This window comes from Nilaparvata lugens, chromosome Y (assembly GCF_014356525.2).
Source record: "Nilaparvata lugens isolate BPH chromosome Y, ASM1435652v1, whole genome shotgun sequence".
NCBI lineage: Eukaryota > Metazoa > Arthropoda > Insecta > Hemiptera > Delphacidae > Nilaparvata > Nilaparvata lugens.
In genome coordinates, this window is record NC_052519.1 from 1,550,894 (window position 1) to 1,561,427 (window position 10,534).

The window sequence follows — 10,534 nt, forward strand, 5'->3', positions numbered from 1 at the left end:
GAAAGTGACTGCACAAAGCACAATGAAAATTCATCCTCACCAAATTAATGAGCAACACAACATCTTCTCACCATCATCACCTGCAATTCCAATTGAACCTGCACATACAACATCTTGAAGTTTCCTTAATAATTGTAGTAGTGTCTATATAATGGACATTCAAGGATTTAAAGACAATGATGGAGAACTAGTTGCAAAAGAACTTGTTATTCTAGAGTCAAGTGAAGATAGCGGATGTCGAAGTGTAGTGACTAGTCAATATTTTTTTGAACAACCGTATCCAAATACCTGTTTGTCAACAAGTACAATCAATCAAAATAATGGGTTAGAAACCAAACATGGACTGAGGTGGGAGGAGTGTGGTCTAATGGGACAACAGCAATTACTACCCTACAGAAGTTTTAAAGATGTTATTGTTGATGCAATTGGAAGGTGGTTGTTCAATTCAACCAAAAGGCATGAAAATGGAATAGAAATCTATGTTTATGGGTTTGACATAGTGACTCTCCTATACAAACAATTAGATGGTGTAATTCCGATTATGTCGAATTATTGATATTTCGTGTGAGTATGCTTCTGATTTTAGACCACCAAACCTTGATGGACTGTTAAAGAAATGTAGTAGCTCAATTTCACATGTCTATTGTGAAGAACATTATTTACTTACATTATTGGAGGGAATATATCTATGTATACAAGAATCTCTTGCAACACAGCAGAATAGTGTTGGTGCTGATAGACATAACTATAGATGTTCATTGCAGATTGTCCATGCTTTGCATGGCTATATCAGAAAATCAATGTTGAAATTGCCCATGAATATGTAATTGATTTTATGTAATACCCATTGAATATATAAATGTACTTTGTGTGTGTGTGTGTTAACCCAAATATATATTCTATTTGCCTCTCTCTCTTCTCTTCTCTTCTTTTCCCATCTTCACTTACTGTATTATTTCATATTACAACACAAACAGTGTGAAATCAATACTTGGAGCGCGCACGCCCCTGGCGGGGAAAAAAAAGAGGTTGTTGACTAAATCTGTGGATACAAAAAAATGGAGGGAAAGTTCACATGGCGGGAAAAAGATTTAGAGGTTATGTTGTCTAATTGAGGTTAGGAAAAAAGGAGGGAAATTTGAGGTTATGTTGTCTTTGAGGTAAGGAAAAAAGGAGGGAAATTTTTGGCGGGAAATTACAAGGTCAGGTGACGTCACTGAACAGCTGATGACATCACAAGGTCAAGTGACGTCACTGAACAGCTGATGACCGGTGGAGGGGGGGTGGGGACACCTTTGGGGGAGATGAGGGGGAGAAAACAGCTGATTTGAATTCTAACTTCCCTTTTTTATCCTACTCAAGGATGAATTATCCTTCTAATGTCGTTCAGCGAGTTTTCTCAAGGATGAGACCTAGTGCAATCGAATTTTTATATCATAAACCCACTATGTTCCAAATTTCGTGAAAATCGTTTGAGCAGTTTTTGAGATCCGTTGAACATAAATAACCAGATATAAAAATATAAAAATAACCAGATAAAAAAATATAAAAAAATATACAGAGATTGCTCGCTCAATATAATAGGATATGGCTTCAATTTTTAGGGCCAGACCTTATTGAGCGTTTTTTAGAGTCGGTGAGGCAGGAAGATCTCCGATTGGCTGATTAAACGCTCAATATTGTCTGACTTGTTGCAGCTGAGACATTTGTTGTCTGCTGATAGTAAAAAGTAAGCGAGTAGTGATTCTATGGAAAATTAAAAGAGCGCATCCCCGAAATTCATAAGCTGACGTATGTATAGTCAGCTGTGAAATATAAACACAATTATTCTAGAGAATTGTCTTCTGTTTATCAATAAATAAACATAGCGAGCGAAGCTCAGTGCCCAGATATTGTTTAGTAATTTAGCACATTCTTAAAAAAATTTATTGAGAATTTGACTCTTGAATTTTTGTAATACATTTGAAGAAATAATTGAAATGTTCAGTACTTACTTGGTAGTTATAGATAGCATGAAGGGTGTTGATACTGGGCACTCCACCGAACTTGAATCCCAAAAGTATGTTTCTGAAGTCTTCACCTGCATCTCGCAGACTTTGTCGTATCAGCACAAAATCGGGTCCAAAGGATCTGTAAATAATTGTAAATTATCAAATAAGTAGTTATTAAATCAGTTATTGATCCGGTTTTTGACATTAATTAGAATAATTTAAAAATAGTGCATATATCTTTGAATATAGTCTTTTCTCTTTAGGGCTACTCTTGTATATAAAAAAAATAGGAATCTAGTAACATTTTGTAAATTATTTATATGTAGGATATTATTCTATAAATCAATAACTTTTATCAAATTCACACATTCACATTCTACATTTCCTTGATCTATACATTGAGCTCTTGTTGTAAGAACTAACTTGTTTATTTAATTATCAATGTTGGTTTTTGGATTAATCACATGATTACTTTTATTTGATGATAACATCATACGTCAAAATAGAATTACCATCGCTACAATCTCATATCCTACAGTCATAATATATGATGCCATTATCAAGTCAACTTGATTTGACTATTTTGACTTTATAATGGGAATCAGATATCCAAATGTTTTGTCTGAATAATTTCGAGAAGGGTATAAGTAGATATAAAAGGCGCCTTTATCTCAAGGTCATCCAGGCGCCTCAAGATCATCCAGGTCAACAACCCCAACCTCAAGGTCATCCAGGTCAACCACCCTAACCTCAAGGTCATCCAGGTCAATCACCCTCACATCAAGGTCATCCAGGTCAACCACCCTGACCCCAAGGTCATCCAGGTCAACCACCCTAACCTCAAGGTCATCCAGGTCAACCAACCTAACCTCAAGGTCATCCAGGTCAACCACCCCAACCTCAAGGTCATTCAGGTAAACCACCCTAACCTCAAGGTCATCCAGGTCAACACCCTAACCTCAAGGTCATCGAAAAATAAAAAAAAATTAAAAAAAAAAATTAAAAAAAAAATAAAATAAAAAGAAAAAAATTGAAAAAAAAATTAGAAAAAAAAAACATCAAAAACACATAAAATCGAAAAAAAAAATAAAAAGTAAAAACACAAAAAATTGGGATAAATGGGAAAAGGGAAGAAAAGGAAAAAGGGGAAAAGGGAAAAAAATTCCCCTACTGATCTTGAACTGCCTGCCAATCGCACCCGCCGGTCACCCGGCCACCACCGGTCACCCCACCGGTCGCCCGGCCGCCCCCGGTTAGAAGAAGTATCATATTCTATATAATTAAGTCTTAAAACATAAATCTCTATGTGTAGTGGTTAGCAAGTCAGCTTCTGAGTTGGAGGTTCTAGGCTTGAATCCAAGGTGGTAAAGGTAAGTATTAAAGGTCAGTATCAACAGAACCAGAGGATATATTTTTTGTATGTAGTGGGTGGACTGGCCCCACTAACAGTCATCCTGCTGCCGGTCGTCCGGCCGCCACCGATCGCCGGCTGCCGGTCGCCCCCGCCGGTCGCCCAGCCACCACCGATCACCCGTCGGTCGCCCCACCAGTCGCCCCACCACCACCGGTCGCTCCACCGGTCGCTCGACTGCTGCCAGTTGCCCCACCAGTTGCCCCACTGATCGCCCCACCAGTCGCCCACCACTGGTCAGCCGCCGCCGGTCGTCCGGCGGCAACTGGTCGCCCTGCCGGTCGCCTCACCGGTCGTCTGACCGCCACCAACAGTCGACCTGCTGCGGACTGATCAGTCACTGTTCAGTCACTGATCAGTCACTGATCAGTCACTGTCAATCATTGATCAGTCACTGATCAGTCACTGATCAGTCACTGATCAGTCACTGATCAGTCACTGTTCAGTCACTGATCAGTCACTGTTCAGTTACTGATCAGTCACTGATCAGTCACTGTTCAGTTATCGATCAGTCACTGATCAGTCACTGTTCAGTTATCAATCAGTCACTGAACAGTCACTGATCAGTCTGATCAGTAACTGATCAGTCACTGTTCAGTCACTGATCAGTCACTGTTCAGTCACTGATCAGCTGATCAGTTACTGATCAGTCACGGTTCAGTCACTGATCAGTCACTGATCAGTCACTGCTCAGTCACTGTTCAGTCAGTGGCACTCGGCACTTGGTATGGGTCCAAAATGTATGAATAGCGGAGCTCGAACTCTCAGACCTCAGTATACTGATAAACACTGACCAGTATGTAAATCAAACAAAGGAACCATAAGCCAACATTGGAGGAGGTTGGTCTTGGAAGGGGTTGCGCTTAAGATGTTGCGTCGAAACCTTCCAACAGATTCCAGTTCAACGACCACAACTACCTCCATCAAGAGCATCCAAGGAGCGTCCCAGGTATCTGAAGCATAGAATAAAAATACGCTCCAGGCATGTGAAGGGTAGGCAGAGACAATCCAAGCCAGAGTTGTTATCATCAGAACATTGTTCTTTCTCAGCAGCATCAACACATCACACATAATTATCCTACTCCACCAACAACACCATTGGTTGAAGATGCCACATATACAAGGCATGGACTTACTGGTGCGAGTAGAGCAAAACATAAGCTCCAACTCTCCAGTATTGATGAAGAGTCACCAACATTTGAATCATATGGAACTAGAGAAATTTCAAGTCCAATGGCAGGCACCTCAAGAGTTGGACGGCAACTATGGAAAGCAGGAAAGCATGCATTTGAAGGGGATGGGGGTGAGGAGTATAATATAAGTAGAAGATATGATGATAGCAGTGATGAGGGGCTGTCTGGAAATGGACAGGATGATGATAAGAATGTTGAACAATTATTGAATGAAAGTCATGGTACAACAGTTCAGAATATCCTTGATCAAACTGATCTAGCTGGAAAACAGGTAGCTGATTACATTAGAGGATCATTGAGCAAGGACAATGACGATTTTGATGACACTTTTGGGCCAAGAGTGAGAGACAATGCTTACTACCTGGGCAATAAGTATTTAACTTTTGGAGAGAATGGTGATGAAATTGTGCTGACTGACCCTGTAGAACAGGAAGAAAAGACCTTCACAGCTACATTGGGACTTTGTGAGTTGATTTTTAAGAAGAATCCAAATCGTGCATTAGTTGAATCTGCTGACAGACAGGCTTATGGAGAAATATTGAACTGGACCAGTGTGCACAGACAGAACAATGATCCAAGAGGTGAGATTGTTAACTACAACAAAGCCAAGTATAAGAATACAATCAAACGCCTTTTGGATGATAGCAGAGATGGTGGTCAAAGACATTCTGAGAGACAAGTGACTGGGAGAGGATCTATTGCCCCAAGGTGTGATTTTAGTAAGGAGAAAAGTCAGAAGGTCTATAGATGAAGAGGTGTTCTGTCAGCTATCAAGGGAGCTGCTGGTACAATAGTAAATAAGACAATCGATATTCTAACGGTTGAACCTCATATCCCCGGCTATCAATACTGTGGACCAGGAACAAAACTTCAGAAGCAATTAGCACAAGGTGATCCAGGAATCAACAAACTTGATCAGGCTTGCAAGGAGCATGATATTGCCTATTCCAAGAGTGGTGATACAGCAAGCAGAGCAGTAGCAGACAGCATCTTGGCAGAAAGAGCTGGGACAGAGTAAGATCTGATGATGCAGGGGTGTTGGAAGAAGCTGCAGCACTAGCAGTCACCAACATTATGAAGGCTAAGGCAAAATTTTGGGAAGGTATGGAAAGATCACTGAAGGAAGTCAGGATGGTGGTTGAGAAGGGGGAGAAACAAAAGATTCAACCATCAAAGAAAAAATCAATAAAAGGGACATTCTTTACTTGAGACATCAGAAACCAAAGGTTGGTACAGGTCTTTACTTGAGACAGCAGAGATCAAAGGTTGGTAAGGGTCTTTACTTGAGGAAGCAGAGAACAGCAACACCTTAGACATTAGGTAATATATTGAGGTACAATCATAATCATAATGCTGTACAAATATGGATATATATATTGGATATATAGCAGATTAGATTCATTGTGCTGGAATCATCTGTGGAGAATAGACATTTTGTCAATCAACTGTTTATCTAGAACAATAGAGAAGATGGTACTCCTATTCTCAAAGTGGGCCGACTATGGTGAGACAAATTTACCATCAATCTCCCCATTTGATCTGAAGATGGTTGAGGATCATGTAGAAGATGAGGAAGAGGATACTGACTGGTGGGGCGACTGGTGGGGCGACCGCCGGGGTGATCGGTGGTGGCCAGGCGACCGGCGGGGGCGACGGCGGCCGGGCGATCGGTGGCGGCCAGACGACCGGCAGCGGGGTGACTGGTAGTGGTGGGCCAGTCTACCCATTCCATACAAAAAATATATCCTCTGGTTCTGTTGATACTGACCTTTAATACTTACCTTTACCGCCTTGGATTCGAGCCTAGAACCTCCAACTCAGAAAGCTGACTCGCTAACCACTACACCATAGAGGATTATGTTTAAAGACTTAAATTATATAGAATATGATACTTCTTCCGACCGGCGGTGGCCGGGCGACCAGTGGGACTACCGGTGGCGGCCGCGCGACCTACAGGGGCGACCGGCGGGCAGTTCAAGATCAGTAGGGAATTTTTTTTTCCCTTTTTTCCCTTTTCCTCTTTTCCCATTTATTACCAATTTTATTTGTTTTTATTCATTTATTTATTTATTTTTTTGATTTTATGTGTTTTTGAGGTGGGTGTGATTGACCTAGATGACCTTGAGGTAGGTGTGGTTGACCTAGATGACCTTGAGGTAGGTGTGGTTGACCGAGATGACCTTGAGGTGGGTGTGGTTGACCTGGATGACCTTGAGGTTGGGAGTGGTTGACCTGGATGACCTTGTGGTTGAGGGTGGTTGACCTGGATGACCTTGAGGCACCTGGATGACCTTGAGATAAAGGCGGGTTCTGGCACACAAGTGTGCCAGAACCCGCCTTTTATATCTACTGGTATACTAGATTTCTATTTTTATTTATGTATGTATCATATTTAGTATGTTTTGGATATGAGAAAATGCAAATCATGATAGCCGGGACACACTTGTCATACAGCCTTCCAATCTGTTCCCGATTCAAATAATTTGAATTGAATATTTTTTTAATTGTTCATATTTCTACATTGTTGAAAAGAGGATCTTGTCATTGAGAGAGACAACTTGTGAAGCTAGGGAAGGAAAGCGCTACCTGCTTTGTCACATGATAGACACAAGTATAGAAACACAAATGTTAATCAAATACTGCTATCATAACGTTGACCTCTCTATGAGAAGATGATACAAAGATCGAACAAAGATAACATGAAGATGATACAAGGATGTTAAGAAAATGATACAGATGATAGCATCACCAATTAGAATCAAATACTGCTATTATAATGTGGACCTCTCTATAGGAATATGACACAAAGATCATACAAGGATGACACGAAGATGATACAAGGATGATAAGAAAATGATACAAGGATGATAGACAAGGATAACAACACCAATGCTAATCAAATACAGCCATTATAATGTGGACCTCACTATAGGAAGATGATACAAAGATGCTATAAAGATGATACAGAGATCACATGAAGATGATACAAATATGATAAGAAATGATACGAAGATGATAGACAAGGACAGCAACACCAATGTTTATCGAATACTTCCATTATAACATGGACCTCACTGAAGTTAAATTATAGATCACATTTGAGATTTCCTACCTTACAACCTTGGTTCCATTCCTGTAAACAGCCATACTAACAGTGCACCCTGTCTCCACATTGGCAGTAAGAGAGAGTTCCACTCCGATGTCGAAATCGCTGTGTAGTCTCTTGCCTTGGAAGTATTTCGACCTAAAACGTGAAGCAGGAAACAAATTATTGAACTAGAATATCGGATAATATGGATTAACAGTGATAAAGCATCAGTGATATTGGTAAGGACTGAAATTTGATCCATTTTAGTATGGAGGAATTCATATTCTTCACATATTATCCTTCGAGGGCCGGTTTCCGAGCTCGCGATTTGAGTAAGTTGTAGACTTTGAACAGCTGGAGTCAGAAAATTGGCTTTCTGAAACGGGGAATAGTCGCAGTCATTGTCAAAGTCACGTTTAAATTAAATTTCTAAACACTAGAAAATTGAACACAATTGAACACAAAATAAAATAGAGAGGAAATAGTGTGAAGCTCCAGCTATTTCGAATTATTCAGGGATGTTTCATTTTGTCAAGGAAAAACGTTTCCAATTATAGAAATGAGAAAATAAATATTTAACTTGCAGCAACTATTTACTGCGACTACGATCCGTTTTCGAAAGCCAATTTTCTGACTCCAGCTGTTTAAAGTCCAGAACTTACTCAAATCCCGAGCTCAGAAACCGTCCCCAAATGCAAAATATCAGAAAACCTTGTGAATACATCAACGCGCAGTTGAGAAAGGAATTTTCCTGTCAAATCTCATAGAATTCCATCAATGCGTTTGGCCGTGAATGCGTTTCATATTGTGTACAGACAAAAGAATATCCAAGTTAAAACACAGACCTCACAGCGTTTGGTCAATAGATTGTATAAGGTGCTCACCAGTCAGTGTTCTGATCGTCAATGACAAGGAGATTGAAGCATCTGTCCTTGTTGTAAGATGGACGTCCAGCTGCACCAGATACTGCTACTCCTAAAATTCACAACAAAATTGTTAGTGATTTATAGACAAAATTCAATAATGAATATAAATTTATGAATTTGAATGTTAAAAGTGAGTTCATCATCATCATCTTTTCTTCTTCTTCTCACTCTCTTTTTTTTCTTCTTCTTCTTTTGTGTTTGATGAGAGATTAAACTTCTTATATTATTTCGGATTGCAATATCACCAAAGAGAATTTATGTTCCAATTCTCGTTAACTCAAGCCGATTACTGTCGACTACTGTCTATTATTAGTGTGTTTTTGGGAGAGTAAGAAGGGCACAGTATGAGAGACTACCAGCGTCACATAGCTTCACCAAAAACAACTACTAGGACTATCGCCTTCAGTTAACACTCACATTTGCAACATGGACACCTTATACACTGTCTATTATTAGTGTGTTGTTGGGAGTGTAAGAGTGTAAGTAGGGCACAGTATGAGAGACTACCAGCGTCACATAGCTCCACCAAAAACAACTACTAGGACCATCAGCTTCAGTTAACACTCACATTTGCAACATAGACACCCTATACACTGTCTATTATAAGTGTGTTGTTGGGAGTGTAAGAGTGTAAGAAGGGCACAGTATGAGAGACTACCAGCGTCACATAGCTTCACCAAAAACAACTACTAAGACTATCGGCTCCAGTTAACACTCACATTTGCAACATAGACACCCTATACACTGTCTATCATTAGTGTGTTTTTGGGAATGTAAGAGTGTAAGAAGGGCACAGTATGAGAGACTACCAGTGTCACATAGCTTCACCAAAAACAACCAGTAGGACTTTCGGCTTCAGTTAACACTCACATTTGCAACATAGACACCCTATACACTGTCTATTATTAGTGTGTTGTTGGGAGTGTAAGAGTGTAAGAAGGGCAGAGTATGAGAGACTAACAGTGTCTTATAGCTTCACCAAAAACAACTACTAGAACTATCGGCTTAAGTTAACACTCACATTCACAACATAGGCACCCTATACACTGTCTATTATTAGTGTGTTGTTGGGAGTGTAAGAGTGTAAGAAGGGCACAGTATGAGAGACTACCAGCGTCACATAGCTTCACCAAAAACAACTACTAGGACTATCGGCTTCAGTTAACACTCACATTTGCAACATAGACACCCTGTACACTGTCTATTATTAGTGTGTTTTGGGAGAGTGAGGAGGGCACAGTATGAGAGACTACCAGCGTAGAGCTTATTGCTAGGGGCAGTAATCTATAAAAGTTTGAGATCAAATAGTTGGCGCGATGACCACCTCTTCTCCACCCCCTACCCACTCTTCATCATAGGTTCAACGCTGGAGAGGAGGATAGGACAGCCCACTCGCCCCCCGCGTATAGCTCACTTGCAGTTCAACCAGTCAACCCCCGCGTAAGTCACTTCCACTTATGTCTGAGACTCTTACTACTTTTCATTACTCATGTCAGCCCTTCGGTATTTTCCTTAGAAGTTGAAGAAACTTATTATTTTAGTGATCAACCCCCCACCTCCTATCATTATACTCACCAGTCTCAACCAAATCAATGTTTACTCAATTAGATTTCATGAAATATGAAATAAAATCATTAGTATTTATTTCATACCTGTCTGCCTCTTGATCAAAGATTTGGGTACTCTCAGCCCCTCCTCGTTTTTGGCCTTCTCCTTCAAAGTAGCCATGAAAACCATTGTCTCGCCTTTGGCTTCATCGGGAAAATGATTGTGGAATGGGCTGGCGTATGTTGCCATGATTGGTGCTCCTTCTCCAGCCCCATCGAAGCCCTGGCCAGGCAACCAGCTTCTTCTTCTCGACACATTTTAGAAATCTGTAAGAAATATATGTGATATAACTTTATATATTATGTAATATGGAATGT